This window comes from Notolabrus celidotus, chromosome 13, assembly GCF_009762535.1.
Source record: "Notolabrus celidotus isolate fNotCel1 chromosome 13, fNotCel1.pri, whole genome shotgun sequence".
NCBI lineage: Eukaryota > Metazoa > Chordata > Actinopteri > Labriformes > Labridae > Notolabrus > Notolabrus celidotus.
Window position 1 is genome coordinate 23,335,444 of NC_048284.1, and position 20,027 is coordinate 23,355,470.

Genomic DNA, 20,027 nt, shown 5'->3' on the forward strand with positions numbered 1-20,027 from the left:
GCAAAGATCGTCTTTTTTTAATTGGTGTGTATGTGGTTTCCGGTGTTTCTGCAGCCAGCCTCAAGCGGATTCTCTGTGAATTGCAGTTTATAACATTTCTGCATGGGCTTCATACTTTGAGACCGGAGGTTGCCGCTTGGGCAAAACACAACATTTCAGAAAACCCGACATGACAGAAAACACATCAACGTTTCACAAAACACAACAGCATACAATTTAAATGATAGTTGTAGCTTTATCAGTAATTAAAGCTTAAACCATTTACAAGTTAAAACATTCACTGGTTCCAGCTTCTAAAGGCGGTTGTGGCTCAGAAATGAAGCAGGCTGTGCATTGACCACACAGTTAGAAGTTTGACCCCCATCTCTACCCATCAACATGTAAGTGTGTATGTGTGTTAAGCCTAGTATGCACCAAAAAACCTCCAAGTTTTTACATGTAGCCATTAATTATTAATTTAGCCTCTTTAAAGTGAATATCAGGTTTTATAGTAACTGGTTTATTGGAGACCAATTGGTTTATACTGAACAGACACTTGCATCCGTAAAGATCATCAGGTTTACTATGCTTGTTTGATTTAATCCAACAAAATCACTCTCCATATTTCCTTTGATACTGAATTCAATATTTCTTCCTTTGAAGGATTAGCTTCAAGTGCTCTTGTACTTTGACCTCATTGAGACAACCCTGAATGCCTTATTCATGGAAACCTTTATTAGCTGCAAATTGCATTGAATTAAGATGATCAATTCTACGGTCTAATTTTAAAAAAGAAACAAGAAACACTGGTACTAAAATGATCCACCTGTTTATATTAAGATCTTAACATGATGTAAAAACACTCTTATTTCATGTGAATATCAACTAGGTACCAGGACTGATACTATTCTAAATGTGAACAGGCACAGCCCATGTTTAGACATGGGCTTTCTGTTTACCATGTCTCACTCTGCACTCACACACCAACACGCAAATAAACTCTTATTTGCTTTAGACTTCTGATCTGAAGCCAGATCACCCTTTCATCCCTGAAACACAGGAGACAATCTAACCTGCACCTACAGCCTGAACCTTTGCCATCTAATCAACCTAATGTTCGGCCTGGGGATATTTAATTTCCTCTCTCATTGGAGGAGTAGCCAGAAGGTTTCATTACTGTTTATCTTTATTGGTAAAACATGGCAGATTAGAATCAGAGTATAGGTTATTTTTTAGTGATCTAATGATTAATGAGTCTTGCCACCAAATGGGCCCATTAATACTAAATATGATAAGCTAATTTGGAGTCATGTGCAATAGGCTGTAAAGATGTCATATATTCTTGATGTTCGACCCATTTTTGACAAAGATGTTAGTGTTTATTTTAGAGTAATCAACTTCCTTGAACCTGTCTTTTGTACTTCCACCATAACTTGCTGTTTTTCTTTATTTCCCAGATTAAATTTACCAAACCCTCCCGGGTAAACGAAATACTCCCATTGAGGTTAGAGAGCAAACAACACAGGGGTTGTTCTCATTTTCTTTTCACCAGAGAAAAGATGGGTTGAAGAGAACTATTTTGTGGGCTGCGGTGGAAAGTGTTGTTTCTCAGGCTTTAGAGAGCAAACTCACAATAATGAAAGCCTGTGCTGCAGTATATCTGTGCTACAAAAGTAGCTGGCTGAGACAGTTGTGTCTTTAATGTCCAGCAGGTCTTAAGCCTGATACCAAAGCCAGATTCTCACCATTAAAGATCAAAAAGTTGTATTTTAAAAATGCATTAATGTATTATTCAATTCAAAAACATAAAACATGTTACTGAGCTATGGCTATGGATGTTCAGGTGGAGAATTGTCATCCCTCCCTGTTGTAACCATCATAACCACCACTAACAAAGCTGATCTGAGTGACATCTGTGCCACTTTTAACCATTGAGATGTGTGACGTACAGGCATAGCAGCACCACTCAGATTAACCACTTGCAGAACTAGATGAAAACCGTTTATTGTCTTTTGGATTGGATTTTTGAAAAGAAGGTAAGTCATTGACTGACTTCAGAGGAAAAGTAGAGAGTAACAAGACCATTTATAGGAATGCGGCATCAAAGAGAAAGGTTTAAATTGCTGTGTGGGTCAATGTAATTTGACACATTAGCCCTGGGGCGAGATGAAAGCCAATTTGTAGATCAGAACAAAGCTGGCATGCTGTGAACAGAGCACTGAGGGTCCCTCTGGCTTTAACCAGGAGCAGGGAGCTGTGTATCTGCTGAAAGGTCAGCTAGTCTGTAAGACTGAGTCGAGACGTACCCAGAGGAGTATCAGGAGAGAACATAGACAACTGTATAAAACACACACAGTATGTTGACCATAAAACACAAACATGAACATGAGGTGCAGCAACATTAAGATGAAATAGCTGCAGCAGCCTTACAGGGTATCAACCCTGCGTTCGTGCATACATGTGCATGTTTTGGAGTCTCTGGACAGGAACAAGGAGATGACCTGCTGTGAGGGCGTGATGTGTGCCGGAAACACAGGCAAACAAAACACGTGCCAACAAGCTGACATCTCTGCTCTGCAAACACCAATTTAGGCTGGGAGGATAAAATGAACCCAGACACAAGCCCTCCCTTTCTCCACCATCCACCTGCCAGCCTGTCGTCAGGCGGCACCACCTGGCTGACTGTTTGCTCCCCCTCTTTCTCTACTGTTTCCTCTCTCTGACATCCTGACAGCCAGTTCTGGCTACTACACCAGGACGTGGCCATTCCTGGCCAGCTGTCTGCACTGACATCTACAGAGGCGGCAACAGATGACCAGATGGGATTCTGGAAAATACTGCAGCTATTTCAGTGTGGGAATATTTTTAAATAACCCATTGTTTCTTTTCGTAAGCTCCCACTTATAAAGGAATTGTTCCATTTTTCTGAAGTGACATGGACTAGATGAAAAAACACTCAACACATCTACACTACTGCAATACATATTCAGTGATTTTTTTTAATAATCAAACTTTCTGAAATCTCATTGTAAAAGTGCTCAGAAATGTTTAGTTTTATGTAATGATGTATATTCAAATAAATGAAAATCAGAGCAGACAAATGTACAACTCTTAGTATAAAGCAGGCCTAATACCAATAGTGAGTGGTGGACGCCAGAGGTGAAGGGTGCCGTCAAGCTGAAGAAGGAGTCCTACAGGTCGTGGCTGGCTTGTGGGACTCCGGAAGCAGCTGAGAGTTACCGGCGGACCAAGCGATCAGCGGCCCCAGCGGTCATGGAGGCAAAAACTTGGGCATGGGAGAAGTTTGATGGAACATGACTCTCAGTCTGCCTAGAAGAAATTCTGGCAAACTTTCCGACAGCTTAGGAAGGGGAAGCAGCCCTTTGTTTGCACTGTTTACAGTGTGGATGGGGAGCTGCTGACCTCGACTGAGAGTGTAGTCGGGTGCTGGAAGGAATACTTCAAGGATCTCCTCAATTCCACAAGCATGCATTCTAAGGAGGAAGCAGAGCCGGGGGACTCGAAGGTGGGCACATTCATCACTGGGGCCGAGGTCGCTGAAGCAGTGAAACAACTCCGAAGCGGCAAGGCCTCGGGGATGGATGAGATTCGGCCCGAATTCCTCAAGGCTCTGGGTGTTGTAGGGCTGTCCTAGTTGACACACCTCTGCAACATCCTGTGGGGAGTACTCTGGGAATATGGAGTGGATGGCCTGATGCTATGGGCCATCCAATTTCTGTATTGTCGGAGCCAGAGTTTGGTTCACATTGCTGGCAGGAAGTCAAATCCGCTCCTTGTTGGGGTTGGACTCCACCAGGGCTGCCCTTGAATTTCTAGGTGCAGCCAAGTGGCGGAGTGTGTCAATTTTGGTGACCTTAGGATTCGATCTCTGCTCTTTACAGATGATGTGGTCCTATTGGCGTCATCGAGCAGTGACCTCCAGCTCACACTGGGAAGGTTTGCAGCCAAGTGTGAAGCAGCAGGGATGAGGATCAGCACCTCCAAGTCTGAGGCCATGCCGCTCAGTCGGAAAAGGGAAGCTTGCCCACTCTGGGTTGGAGAAAAGTAGAGCCTCCACATCGAGAGGAGCCAGATGAGGTGGTTCGGGCATCTGGTCAGGATGCCTCCTGGACGTCTCCTTGGGGAGGTGTTTCGGCATGTCTGGGAGGATACCACTGGGAAGACCCAGGACACACTAGAGAGATTATTTCTCTCAGCTGGCCTGGGAACGCCTCGAGATCCTCCTAGAAGAGCTGCTGGAAGTGGCCGGGGAGAGGAGTGTTTGGGCTTCCCTGCTGAGACTGCTACCCGGTGACCCGGACCCAGATAAACGGAGGAAGATGGATGGATGGATGGATGGATGGATGGATGGATGGATGGATAAATATTGAATTGAAATGTTATATCTTATGTTGATAAAGATCTGATACGTCTCTCTTACCTGGAAATAGTAATTAAAGATTGCAGATGGTGAAAAGTTGCTTTCTCCTTGTCTTCTGACTTTGCCCCTGACCCATGACTTGGAAGTCCATATCAGTCTGCTATTTTTAAAAACTTTGTGTTTGTGCAACCTTCTGTTTATCCTGTGCAGACCATGACTCCCTGTCTACGGTTGTATTATCTGTCTGATCCAGATGATGGTTGTATCTTCAGTTCAAGTTCACACATCAAAGATTTTAAGGTGAGGCAAATCATTACTCTATCCATCTCCCTCTATCGCACTTTCTAAGCACAATGCAGTGGCAGCAGATGGCTGTTCAACATGAGTGGTCCTGCTCGAAGTTTCTTGTTAAATGTTGAAAAGTGTTTGCTCTTTGTGGATTAACCAAGGATGTCATAAATATAGAAATATTCCAGACCTGTTTCCGTAAGTGTCTTGAGGCAACATTTATCAAGCATTGACATTACATACAAATAAAAACAGTTTGATTAATTGATACATTCGAATTGCTCCCATGCAAACCGCACAATTTACTCTATGTTTAAAAAGAGACCAAGTCACAAAGTCACAAAAGCCATGTCTGGTTACAAATATAGATTTAAATGCTGGTTTGAGCCAAAACCAGAGCAGCAGACAGACACATTTCCTGCCCTGCTCACTTGTTTTGCTTGTTGACAGAAATGATTCATCTCATGTTTACACTCTGCAGTCAGTGCTGTGCATTTCCACAATTTGTCAGGCTGACAGCGAAAGCTGTTGACATTCACAAACTTTTTCAAGACTAAGAAAACAAACTGAAAAGATATCAGACTGTGTTTCTGTGTGGGTTCAATAATCTGTTTGCAGCTTATTGTAACACCAGGCCTTGACTTTAACTATTTAGTTAAAGCTCCTGTGAGGAGTTTGTAGCTGGTTATGAAAGAAACAAAATATAACAATGATGTCTTTTTATGACCAATGAAAGGAAACAAGACCATCAGTAAAAAGACTGACAAAATCTATTTTATAATTTCTGATGCCTTTGCATGCTGTGATTGTATCAGAGTAGATGATTTACAGCATGGTGAAGAAAAACCTGCTCTTTTAATTTTTCCACAGCAAATGTTCAAGGATGAGTGAAACATTTGCACATTGAAAGAAAGTGGGATGAGTTTTTTAATTTTTTTTTAAACACTACTTACACAGGGCACTGGTGGCCTATCAGTCTAAGCGCCCCACATACAGAAGCTACAGTCCTCGTCAAAGGGGTTGCCGGTTCAATTCCCGACCATTTCCTGTATGTCTTCCCCTGCTCTCTACTCCCCACATTTCCTGTCTCTCTTCAGCTGTCCTATGGAATAAAGGCAAAAAGCTGCAAACATTTTTACTTTAAACACTACTTACACATGTACAAGCAAAAGATAAGCAAAGTGATGAGATATCACTTCGTTCACAGGGAGCGCCTAAGTTGACATAAACAGGAAGTTCCTCATTTTAAAGAGGAAAACCATTTTAAAATGTTTATTTGATCTTTTTTTTGCATTTGAATATGTTATCTGTTTTCTCCCTGAAAGAAACCCTATTGGGCATGAGGGATCCACTAACACACAGGAGATCAACATCTGAGACATTGGGTGAGTCACTACTGTTGAACTTTTAAACCTAAATAAAATAAGTCATGGTTGTGCTGCTGGTTGTAAACAAGCAGCGACCAACTGCCCGTACAGTTTCTGCTGACAGTTCTTCTGATGCAATCCCATTTCTACAAAGGTTAATATCAGTACAGGGTAATGGATTTAAGATGGGACTACTCTGATGAATGGGGAGTATTAATATGTATAGTATATGATAAGACCAAAGAGTATTAAATGAATCTGACTTTAAAAGGTAAACGTTTTTTTTTTTGGAAGAAACTTAGGGGTTAAAGGAAGTTAACCTCATGTCTCCAACGATATTGCTTTCCTTTTTTTTTTGAGGGGCAACAATGATACTGTCTCACAGGGCTGAAAGTTTTTCTGTGTTCTTCTGAGAGGCTCCAATTAAGGTTAATGGTGAGGTTGTGTAATGCTTCTTATACAACAAAGACGTTTTTTAAACACTGCTGCTTTTGTGTCTGAGCTTTGGCAGAATACAGGCATCCCCAAACAGAGCCAGTAGAAAATAAAGGTGCTTCAGTTAGCTGGTCCCCAGGTGCAGCACGGTGCACATGGGTACTCTTGGGTGTTCTGGCAGCAGAGTTTTGTGGCAGGGCACCAAAATAAAAAAAACATGCACACAACAGATGGCCTCTGTTGTCTGCAGGCAGAAGACCTCAGCTGGCTCTTGGTTACAAAACCTACAGAGAAACAGAGAGTCAGAGAGGCCTGGGACTCAGTCAGGTGGACATATGAGTCACAGTTGAAGTAGGCTTCTTCTACAAATAATCAAAGCTGTATAAACTTCTTTCTCTCAACATTTTTTGGAGGATGGATATATCTTTTTTTTTTCTTATAGAGTCTCAAGAATATGAGTTTGAAACAGCTCTCTACAGATACAAAGACAATGATGTTCTTCTCGAGTGTTTGTGAAAAGATAATCATATGGATAGTTTTCATTTTCTGTTCTGTTATTTGGTTAAAATTATTTTAAAAGACAAACATGCAAACAATCACAACCTGTCAATCATCAGGCTTATTCTGATATGGAGTGTTAGGCATATTGATTGGTCAGGAGAAGTTGGTCAACTTGAATTACGAAAAAGGAAAAAAGGAAAAAAAGGAAAACACCAAACTATTTCTATGTTTCTTTAGTATCGATTATATTACATAATTACCACAAAATAACATAATTAACTACATGGGTATCCAGAGGGCACTTTTTCTACATTTTCTACTTTTGAGGGGCATCCCAACATTTTGTATGTTGTATACATTGGTGCGGCAACGAGAGGGCACTTTTTTACATTTTATTTACAAATATAATATGCGGGTCAGATGTCAAAAATTCCTGCAAGGAACTTAAGGTAAGTGTTCTTTTTTGGAGACCCTTGTGGAGAAAGCATTACCTCTTGACTGCTAAAGATTCAATCCCAAACTAAACTACTGTTTTTTCCTGTATGTGGCTTTCAGAGCCTCTGAAAACTACATGTCACATCCTGTCTTAAAAAAAGGGTTTCTTGATGGGACTAGAAATAAGAGGCTAAGCTGTTCAAAGTAAACACAAATCTTTAATTGTTTATTATCATTGATTCAAAGTTTAACATTAAAAAAACACAATGGATGTACATCAACTAGATTTGACCAGCAGTGGCATGATAACATAAGTTAACAGCCAAATTAGCTTTAAATTCAAATGTTGATTGAGCTTTATTGGTGCATTGAAGTAGTAGATCACTGTACTTTTAAAGCTGGTGGAGCAAAGGCCATGATTAATCTGGTGATTAAGTCTTAACAAGCCATTTAGTTTCAGTTTACATCCAAATAAGCATTTCAGTCTCACATGCTGTGACAATAATGCTTATCCTACTAAACAACAGTGAATTCAGCTCTTCAAGCCTGGAAGTCATCAATAAACCAGGCCTCATGGTTAGAGGCACAATCTCAGGAAACATCATTCCATTTCATGCAAGCATCTTGAATTTTAAGTTTTTTGCCCTTAAATTGTTTGTTTTTATCTGCTCTGCCCCAATTACTTGGTCAGTAAACAGCATAATACAAGCCTCAAGATGACAGAGGGAATTGGGAGAGTGGTCTTGTTTGCTGTCTTTGCTTTCCACACTATTTTGTCAATACCCAATTATCCTCTCTGTCGCTGTTCACACTGATAGCTTGGGACTTATAATAGCTTTTTCGGGGCATTGTTTTCTAATTGCAGCAATCCAGAGTGACTTGAGTGACTTGACGTATTGATCAACCATTAACTGCTTTAAAGGCAACAGTGGAACTGGAGTGGAAAAAGGGATCATAGAACATTTTCTTGCAGGGTTGCTGAAGAAATTTCTATTTTTATTATTTTCATTTTGTTGTGTATTCCCTCATAAATGTATTAGCAGCAATTGGTTTGGTGTTCCTGCCATATGTGACTGCTGTAAGCATCACTCTTATTAAGACAGCATTAGAGACTGCAGGAGTCAGATGAGGATCATTAAGATTAATAAACATTGACCATAATGCAGTAATTGAAATGTGTTTCAACGGCCTCCAGACATTTATGAATCTGTTTAACAGGGGATAAAGTTTGTAATAATTACCTTTGTGTGATGTCAAGGATATTGTGTTTGTCTCTCCAAATTGAATACAACCTCACCTACTGGCTGTTTTAGTTGCAAATAGAATTGATGTAATATCAACGATAAGATTTTAAAATTAAGATGCACAGTTAGTGTTTAAATACAATCGTTAGCTAAATATTGCTAATATTTAGCTTCAGATCAAGCATTTTGGCAAACAGCTGTTTATTCTCCCATCAAACAGGAACTAAGCAGGACTATTATTCCTTCAAGTACTGTTTGAAAAATTTCAGCACAGCATGTGCTGTCTTTTAAGCTCTGCTTTTGGTCTCCACCATCTGCAGACTGAACTGCTGCATAGGGCTAAACCACTTAATTTAGCTTTTTCGTGACTCAACTTGAATTATGAAAAAGGAAAACACCAAACTATTTATATCACAATTAGCACAAAATAACATAATTGACTATGGATATTCAGAGGGCACTTTTTTATGTTTTATACATTTGAGGGGAATCTAGAAGGCACTTCTTTTTATGTTTTACAGTTGGTGCGGCATCCAGAGGGCACTTTTTTTTTTTTTTACGTTTTATACATTTGAGGGGCACTAAGAGGGTACTTTTTTGTGTTTTAATACATTTTAGCAGCCAGGGGGCACTTTTTTATGTTTTATACATTTTAGGAGGCAGCCAGAGGGAACTTTTTCATGCATTTTCCCCTGAAAGAATGCCAGAGAAGGCAGTTTTTAAGGTTTAATCTAGTACAGTGGAATCCAAGAGGGCTTGGGGTTTTCTTTTGGACATTATGGTCTTTCAAGTGCATTCTCCCAAAAAAAAACCAACAGTGATCATTGTGAGACCTTTAATGCCTGTGACATATTGTTAAAATAAACAATAAAGTAACTCAGGACTGGATATGTTTTACAACTTAGGAAAAGTTTTCTCCCCAACTATTGACATACCAAAGCCCCTCATCACAGCAACAATTGGATAAGTCATATGACAGGCCCAAATACCTATACCGATATTAATAATGGCTCCCTTCTGCTCTAGTGTTGCTGCAAGTCATGACAGAGAGCCAGGACACTCCAGCACACTCAAGCATTTTACTGTGCCTTAGCTAATTCTGTTAAGTGTGTCCACACAGAGAGCAGTGTTCAACACTCTATCCGATTAATCTAGATGCAAACTGAATAATGTAAAATAAATTGTTTAGCACAGCTTTAATCTCAAATTCCCCTGTGGTTAATTTTGAGAACTAAATAACAATGTCACTTAGTCTAGTGCTGGATAAAATTCTCTAAAGTCAGTGGCCTGAAGGATGCCAAACCCCAATATGAGAACACGATGCTGTACAGTAAGTTTTGCAGGTGCATGCGGTTGCGCGTAGTGACGGGCGAAGGCGCTGTAGAGCTCGTGTGAACCAATGAAACTGGAAGGGGAGGAGTGGTATCGGAAGCAAAGTGGCCAAACAGTGTACCATCCCGTACTTGCAGTCATTCAGACACATCTCAGACCCGACGCTGCACAGGGGGCACAGCGAGACGCTTCTTCCAAATCCTGCCACTCATCATATTGACGTTCAACGCGGTGCACAGACAGGACACCTACCCACCAGCACACAGCCGATACCAGCACACACTGCTGCTCCCTTTGCTGTAAAATGCAACAGCAGTCTTTTCAGGATAAAGCCAGCGTTCATTCATGAGCAGCGCCTCTGCTAAACAGGGACAGACACCGGGGGACAGGAGCGGTGAGCGGCCGGGGAGGTAAGCGCTCCGTCGGCTTGGTTGAGAGCAGCCGCCACGCTGACTCTCATGTCCGCTTATTTTTTCTTTGTTTTGGGCAGGAGAGTTTAGGCCGTACACGGGCACCTGTCCTATGTTGAATGAATGAATGAGGGCGGATCATCAGTTTTACTGCCACCCCTTTGCCGTGGACCCCAGTCTACCAACAGTCTACCAAAAGGGTTGTAAGACACTCAGGTTGTGCACAAGCGCTTCAGCTAATAGAGAGGGATAAACTAACTTCAGAGCTTGTAACGGGAACTGAATGAATCAGTGGTTGTTGGTATAAAGGAGTTGAAGATAACAATTAAATATACTATTAAAAAGTAATCAAAAACATATCTTAATTGAATTCACTCAGTTGCATATAAAACATAATATAACTTTGACAGAAATGCTTCAAATTCTGTCTAAACTAAATGGTTTTCCTTTTCTCTTCTCAATATTCAGTTGCACCGTTTCCAAAAATGAACATTATTAAATTCCCAGTGTAATCACAGATTAAAGACAACTGAAAATCTAATTTTTAGCCTAGGAGTGCATATAAGCTCTATTGGTGTATTTATAAAATCCTATCCTTGTTGTGTTCTGCAGATGAACAGGTCTTGTTGTGCACCCTCATCATGCAGACAACAAAGCCTCCTCCTCAGTCCCATGTGTTGTTACAGTGAAGTGCTGTATGCTTGAATGTGGAGTAGAGCTCTGGTTGTAAAGAACACTGTGCCTTTTCCTGGCCCACAGTCACTGCTGAATGCTGAATCCTGAATCCATTCATTTATTTCTGCTGTCACTCCTCCCTGACAAGGTTTCTCTCCAAATCACTCATCTCCATGTTTCAGTTATTTCCTGGCCAATGAGAAGGTGATGATGAAAGAATGAGGTTGGTGCTAGACATGGTATTATCACATTTAATCTCTACCCCATATTTAGCACAGTTTATTATCAACTCTTATACCAAACAGCACACCTGTCAGTCCTCTCTGGTCTTGGCACGGATTTCTGTTTATGAATCTGTTGCTTATTTTGAGGGATATTCAGCTGTCTGCCTTAACTGTGTGTGTTCTTGTTGCTAAATTGATGTACCTCGGCATTGTGAGGCAGGAATAGGACACACTTCCCCACTGGTGACATATGAAAAGCTAGCAGGGCTATTGTGAATCAAGGTGGGATTAAGGGCTTTAGTCCTAGTCCTCCCTGAACAGGCAGGCGGCTCTGTGCTCAATGAGGTAACACAATTCATTTGCCTCAGAGCCAGGCTGTTTAGCAGGGGTCTTCTTGGCTCATGTGTTGTGTCTGACAGAGAATTGTCTCTGTATATTTAGAGTAAGCAGTCTCTGTCAGTGGATGATTACACAGCAGCATCAGCAGCAATGTACAGAGGTGTGAAATATGTGTGTGTGAGTACACAGCCTTGTTGTCAGGCAAGGGTTTCCTCTGGATGTATCATGGTTTCTCCAGTTTTTCAACTTCTATGGATTGAGATGGTCTGAGGAGCTGCTATGGTCCCATGAACTCATTTGATATTACCCAGAGGCATTTATGTGATTAATAAGGGTCATGAAAAAATTACACTTGTTATGCTTAGTAAATTACAATGCTGTAGCTCAAGGCAGTTTATTATTTTATATGCAGCAAAAAGAAAAGCTCTTACCAATAATTAGATCGGTTTGTGTTTAAACAGAGCTCTGGACTGTTAATGCAGGTAAAAAAAACAGCAGAGATGAAATACTGTAAAGTTTATTTTTCTAACTTGAAATTGAGATCCGCTGCTCTTGACTGGTGATGGTTTTCGGCTGTCCACCTGAGCACCTTTTCAGGAAAACTAAAGATACTCCACTGTGCTGAAGGTTGCTCAGCTTTCCCTCAAGGACATTAAAGATGGATTTGTTTGTGGTTCAACCTTTTAGGAAGAAACTTTTATCTCTATCAACAGAGCAGATCTGTAATCTGTAATTCTCATGGCAGCCTTTTAGCTTTGGGTTGTGGTAGCAGTGATATCTTTGCTTGGATGTGCTGTTTAATGTTCATCATCAGAGGTTATTTAAAAAATATTTTGCTTCGGAAAACAGGGAAAAAGGCCATGATCAGACACAGTGCTTCCTGAGCTCTTTAGAGATCAGTGAACTCTTCAGCTGCCCTCTTGAACACAGTCTATGAAGGACCATATCATTTTTCTAAAAAGCACTCAGTATTTTTGATTGAAGTATTTCTACTGTTTGATCAGTAATTTACTCAAATGTAAAATGAAACATTCTAATATTTTCAGATAAGTATTTCTACATTTTTGAGCTGTAGGACACAGTTAGACTAATGCTCAAAAAAGGAGCTATGTTGTGCATTTGTAATAGCATCATGAATCTTTAAGCCTGCATGTATTCATCTATAGTCTTTATGAAATATTAGGCTCATACCAACCACCGTAATCTGTGATGCATGCTCTCCATTGTGATTAATTAATGTGGGCAGTAGTTTCTCCCTGTTTTAAATACATGCAGCACAATGGCCAGGGTCATTTATGTATTTAGTAATTACTGCACAGCATCTGGCAGGAACGAATAATGGAAAGAGGCAGTTTAATATTTATAGAAATGTGCTCTTGCTTTCTGTCTGAAGTTCAGCTGTTGGTGTTAATGAAAAATGATGAAAAATTGAAGGTTGCCACACTCACCTAGACTGGGGTCACAAAGCCACCTACATACAAAACAAGATTAGTGAGTGAAGGACTAGAAAAAAATATGTGACATCTACTCAACCGGCTTTTTCTTCAACTCTAATGCAATTTTGACTACTTAACCTCTATTGCTATCTTCCCAGTTCATAGCAGTAGACTTGAATATCAGGTGATTGACCCCCATATCTGCAGCAGAGAAATGAATATCGAAATCGTAAAGAATTAAACTTCTGCATGGACACACATGAAGGACAGTGTTCCTGCTCACTCTCTGTGCAGCTCATTTTCCGTTATGTACTTCTTGTGTTCAAAGGCATGCAGACATTCAGCTCCGAAAAAGCCCTCCATAATGGTCACAAGACACCAGCTGTGCCTGGAAAGATAGCTTTTGTCATCACTCAGTGCCTTTAGGCCTCAGTGGGACTTTATAGCTTTCCAGAGTAGATATATCTATTTATTGTCTATTTTTGTGAGACATCTATCTATTCTTCCTCTATGGACACCAATGATTTGATTTTGATTTTGTACAAGAAATCTTTAAACTGTAGTTACATCAGTTAGATGTCAGGTGACAGTCTGGCGGATAGAAAGAGATTACGTTTTTTGGGGTGGACAACTTTTTTTTTTCATAAGAATTTACAGTAAGTTCCTTGATCCTTAAACTCCAGCAGTCTTTTTAGAACAGTTCAATGGGATAACAGCCATGTTTGATTCTTAGTGGTGGGTCTCAAGCTTAAAACTCAATGGCAATCATCGTCAGTCATTATACAATGAAAAGAGGCAATATATGCCTTTTTAAGAATGGAAGTCAACTTTTCAGTAATTCAGGTGTATCCAGGGGTTACAAAAACGATTGGTCAATTACAACTCCTGGGATAGCACTTGACCGTCTGTTTCAAGGTCAGTTCTCCATTCAACAGTGGACACAGATGCTTTTCTCTGGCTTACTAAACCTATTTTCTTGTGATTTACTTACAGTGTATGGGTCTCAAGCGAGCAGAAAACAGATCATGATAAAACTTTGTCAGGTCTGTACTCAAGAGGAAAATAAATCATAAGTGTTTTTTTGTTGAATGGATGTTGGATCAATCTAATGGGAAATCTAATTCCTGATGGGCTTTTGCAACAAAGTGTCAGTCTTGTATGCAGTTTGATGGAATAATAATTTGCCTCGGATGGTCTATTTACATTCAAAAAGTTTTCTGTTAGTCTGAGGAAGTATATCAAATTTATTCTCTTCCTCTCTTTCAACCTTCCAAATGTATTTTGACTTGAGGAAAGGTTTCCTACATTTCCCAGGATGACTTTGGACTACCCAAAGAGGGGATACATGCAAATGCTTTGTGTAGGTAGAGAGGGAAAACTGTAATCTTAGTGATCCCAGTGAAGGCAGAGCTTGAGAGCTGAAAGAAGCAGGATTTACTGTCTTCACAGATGAACGATGCATTCGTTTTTTCTTGTGATTAAGTGTAGAGAGAAAAACTATTTTGCTTTTTATTCAGAAGGAAAACCAAACATCGATTTTAAGCTCATGAGTTGAGCACTGTTTTTTTCTTTGTAGAAATGAATTATGAAAAAAACATCCCCTCAACATCAGAATACTTTAGAACGGTTTTTAAGTCTATTTAGTTCAATCTTCATGTTGTCTATTTGATCTTTAATTCCATCGTTCAGTTTGATCAAGTTATATTTCAGTCCTGAAAAGGAAGTCTACCAGGGTTTATTTTGCCCTTGCTTGCCTTGCACTTGGTAAAAAAGCCATTGTACACTGGTCTCCAAACAGAAGAGACTCTTCTACAAACAGACACGCACAAAGACTTGGATGTGACTTCCACACAAAGACTGGGATGTGACTTCCAAAGGCTGCCACCGCAGATAAATCACATGACTGCTGTTTTTTAACAACCACCAGAGCTGTTGTGTTCAACAATGAAAGCCTTTGAATTGTCATTTCAATGCAAACCTGCTCTTTTGTCCTCATCTTAAAAGAGCTGAGCTTTTGTTTTTTTCATATGATTGTAGTCATTTTTTATTTCCACTCTGGAATTAATTTACTACCTGTTATCTAGGAAGGCTGAATAACTGAAAACAATCCTGAAAATTCTGTCTTATGTGACTTCAGGTTCAGTGAAGCATTTTGGACACAGCTAGAATCATTTTGAAGACAGAAGGGTCATCTTGGGCTCCAATCGACACTAATGAGCTTGGGCAGTTTTTTATACATATTTATTACCCAGTTTTCTTAATGATATTCTGCTTGTGTAAGATGCTGGAGTCTGAGTCGTTGAAACCCTTTGAAAAACCCCTTGGAAATAGTTGTTAACTTTCACTAAAACAAGCAACACCAGAGACAAACTGATCACACGTCATGGCAAATCAATCAACTGAAAACAGTTCCGGCACATTTTGCTTCTGCTTGTTGACACCATAGACCAGGGGTTTCAAAAATACGGCCCGCGGTAGTTAAAAGAAGACATTAACTACAAATTTTCAATAAAAGTGACTGCTAGTTCAAATTTGTCTTACAATCAAACTGCTGACAGAGGGCACATGAACGGCGCTCAGCGACTTTTTTTCTCAAAGTGAGGAAAAACGAATATTGCAGTTTGCATGATCTGGTGGAAATTCATAGACTTTTTGGACCCCTTCATACAGCACTGTCCAGCAAGCAAACTGTTCATGCTGGAGCAGGGGGGTCCATAATAGTCAACTTTACCTTCTTCATTATTATAATCTATCTGTTCTTTTGCTGTAAACATAACACTCTGTGTGAAAGCTGTGTGCTTGGTGTGTCCGCTGCAGGTTTCAGTGCTTAAAGAATATACTATTTGGCCCACTATGAGACTCATTATGGCAAAAAAATACAACAGCTGTTTTTGTAAAAATATAGTTCATGTAATATGAACATTTTCAGAATGTACTTTTTTGCACTAAAACAAAGGGAACAATTTGGAGTTGTCCTTCTCTATAGGTTAATATGTAAGGATTTTACTGGTCCGGCCCACTTGAGATCAAATTTGGCTGTATGTGGCCCCTGAACTGAAATGAGTTTGACACCCCTGCCCTTGACCATAAGGTGAGGTAGAACTTAATTTCCGTTTGCATCAAAACAATGTGGCTAAAACGCTAGTTTCAGTTAGCATGCTAATCCACCTGGCTAAACAACATAGATATAGGACACATCTTGGATCCTGTCCAGCATTCCTAGCAACAAGTGGAGCTGATGAGAACAACTCTAGGTTAATGGTCGCTAAAAAGAAACTTAAAGCATGAGCGGTGGTGATGATAGCAGCAGAGTTCAAAGTTGTGACATTTGCCTTGTTTGTTTTTAAATGTGTGTGAACCGAGAGCTCAGAAAAGAAGGAAAGCTGAAAGAGAACAGTTTTTCGTCGGTGTTGTCTCACCCTGTTTGGATTCTTTTTCTACCTGCTAACCATACATTATCCCTTACGTGACACAGTGATTCTCAATAGTATGTGTTGAAAAATAATCCTTTTAGGTGAGGCTTTTTCAATGAAACAGGGATTTTTTGTCTTTTTGAAGAAGCTGTGTGCGTAATATTTCAAACCCCTGCTGAGCTCTGATGTTCTCTCAGGACATTTGGAGATGAGCTTGAGTCTCTGTGTAGTCATTTATCTTTTCTCCAGACTAAAGACTATATGCAAATAAATCTCTTGATGCAGATTGTTCCACCCATGAATATATGTTTATTTCAAATTCTTTACATAGGGATGCATCCAGGCTGAGCAGCAGTGTTTGCCTGTATGAGCCCTGCAAATGCAAATCATTTATTTATTATACACATTTCATTTTATTGTGAAAAAACTACTTTTGAGTAAAAAAAAAGAACGTTTGTTTTGGCTGTGTTAGAATTAAAAACTACTTCTCAGTGAGGTTGATCGTAAATCAGGCTCAAGAAGATTTTTAAGCAGATTAAAAAAAATCTTTGTTTATGTGAAAGAAGGTTAAATTTAAGATTGATTATTTTTGATGACGCAGGCTAATTATAGTACATGGCCCAGATGGGGAAGTAATAGTAAAAAAAAAAAAAAAGAGTACAATAGGCAACAACAATTAATTAAAAAAAACATCTGGATTGGCTGTCGGCCCAGATTTATTCAATTGGTTCTTCCCTAATTTTGAAGCATGCATAGTGTTGTTTGTCACGAACAGATGGCCAGCACAAGCTTTTTTAGGGCTGGATTCATGGACATTTTCACAAACTACTCTGCTTCGGCATACTCACCAACTGTTATTGTCTCTGCAGGTGCAGACGGTGATAATACAAAGATCTAATTTGTCTGAGATGAGCATCCTCATCCACCAGAGACCAAATGTACTGTAAGCTAAAAGCTCATTACGGTCTGTCCCAATAAACATTGTATTATGCCACAGACAAACCACACAGCATGATACAAAAGCACAATAACATATGAGTCAGTCATATTCTGCCTTATTTAGACTCATGCTCACGGACACTACTTTGGACCATTGCAATCTGAGTACTTGTTCTTGAATGATTGTAATAATTCAGACCCTTTAAAGACTGATACATTATTCAGTGATACATTATATAATAATAATAATAACAATAATACAATCAACTCAAAAATAAGCTTTCCACTCATATAGCACTTGATCTTTTGTCACACTGTATCCATTGTGTATGCATGTGCATGCTGTGTGCTGTTGGCCTGCTTCAGTGGCAGGTTATTGGACTGAATTATTTGATATACAGGGTTGTTAATTCTGCTTGACTTTCCTCCTGTGTTCACAAAATGAGCTCTGTCCAGCTTTTTTTCTTCTTCTGCAAAGATCTCACAATTTTGTCAGTGAGTATAAGACCAGGTTTGTCACTGAGCAAATTTCGGGGTTAGACTCTGATCTCACGTAAGTTAGAAACAGGAATACTGCTGGACAGGGCTGGACTGTGAACAAAAGCTGCTTCTTCGATCTTAGCTGAGACTGGTTTCTCATTTGATTTTTGGGGGTTATTAGTTGCAGAGTAGATTTTCGATTTTCGTCAGTAATCCAGAGTTTGGTTAAACCACTCAGAGCATTCTTGGCGTGACTGTGTCCTAAATCATAATAACTGAGTGTGAGAATAAGTAAGTTAAATATTTTGTTTGCTGAAAATAATCACAAAATCCAGATGATTGACAAGCCCAGCCCACCAAGCCTTCCTTTTGAATTAAAGCATTATGTCTTTTCTTTCTTTAACCTCAAACCTGGGGAAATAATATTCATCATCACACATCAGTGTGCTGTTTACATTTGGCTTCCAGACAAGCTGGAGCTTTGTACAGGAATCATTCTCAAAACATCTCTAGGTAATAAAAGATGACATGCTCCTGTGAGGAGGAAAACCTGGTCTCCTGGTAGCACGCAGAGCCTCTCAGACAACGGTGCCATCAGTTGGCAGCCGACCTGCTGCTCTAGATGCCGAGGAGAGTTTGAGGGTGGTGCTAAATATAAACCTAAAGGGGATTCTGCCACACCTCATGAGGAGAAGAGTTACAACTCTGTGTTTAGGCAGTGCAGTAGAGCTGTGGAAAATAGCATGTGGTTTCTTTTTGTTGTTAAGGTTTTATCTTCCTCTACAGACCTAACTACATCTTTGTACTTAGAATTACATTTTAAACTTTGTTATTATTTTGATATGTGCTGTGCAGTTCTCAATATTTTATCTGAAGTTTTATGTTAAGCCTGGGTTTGGGAGCACTCTCTGGAACACTGGGTGCAGGCGTGTAAGATGGAGAGATGATTGCCCTTAATTATTGATATCCATCCCTTGGAAGCTGTGGAAACCTGTTTGAGAAGAAAGATGTTACTTTGAAAGAATGAGTTGTTTACCCAAAAATGTAGTAATTAAATGGAAAATTAAGTCCAGCTTCCAAAAAATGAAAGGGTTTTTTTTCACTCGAAGTGAACCCACATCCAGATATATTAAGACATTATGAAAAAGTTGTCAACGAAATGGCACAGCTCTGCAACACATTCATAAATGGAGTCTGTGCAGATGAATGACAAGTCACCAAAATTATTATCCTCTTTAGATCCTCAAAATGTCAACAACTGACTAATATCTATTTGCAGTGAAGTAAAAAGTATTCATTAGATAACTTAAACATGCATTAATGTCACATATTCTATTACCAGACTGCCATATGTGATCAGTTTGAACATTCAGAACGCTTACCAAAAATTACATCCATTGAACCTGTCAGTAAGAGCCATAAATGCAGTAAGAGGAATATTTATATTTTAGACCGTAGATTAGTACATTTGCATTAAATCCTTTATGCTCATATTGAACAATGACTAAAATTCCTAATTACAGGTTGTGATTATATGCATATTTTTACTTTACCTGATGGACAGTCCTGCTGTAAGGAGTCAAAGACTTTAAATTATGTTCATTTTTAGTGCTGGCTCATGGCCTGTCATGATTCATCTCCCACTGTCAGAGTGTTTTAACACAGTCAGATACCGCAGGAGTAGCTTGAAATAATGTTGAATGGTCTTTAAAAAACCCTGACTTTGAGTCCCTTGAGGCTGTCTGTCTCCTGCCTCCATCATTAAGACAAAAAGGAGCCTCCACCAGCTCACAAAGGGTGGATAGCCTTAAAATGCATTTTTCTGAACATGGTGCAGTGAAGTATTTTGCTACAGGGGGATATATGATGGAGGGAGACTTTAGTAAACCTATGTTCTAAGCTAAAATGTGATGTAGTTAATGATGTGACCTTTGACCTGGCCTCAATGAGGTTCATTTCAGATATTGTCTTTGCTGATGAGAGCAATTAGATGTACTGGAAGTGGAGAAAGGTGGAAGCAGGGAGCAAGGTCATGCTTTAACAAGCCTCTCCTGTTGCTTTTCATGAGATGGCCCACACACCCAGCTGCAGCCTTAATGATAAAAATATATACCTCATTTAGTTTGTCGGCACACTGGGATTTAATTCA

General features: G+C 39.7%; 1 protein-coding gene across 1 annotated transcript in view; it reads left to right on the forward strand.

Annotated features, from left to right (window-relative positions):
- Nucleotides 1–10,071: 10,071 nt before the first annotated feature.
- Nucleotides 10,072–20,027, forward strand: part of LOC117824070 (kelch-like protein 29) — a 148,007-nt gene continuing 138,051 nt past the window's right edge. The window contains exon 1 of the mRNA XM_034699435.1: nucleotides 10,072–10,372. The gene's annotated coding sequence lies outside the window, so the exon portion shown is untranslated. The remainder of the gene's footprint in view (nucleotides 10,373–20,027) is intronic.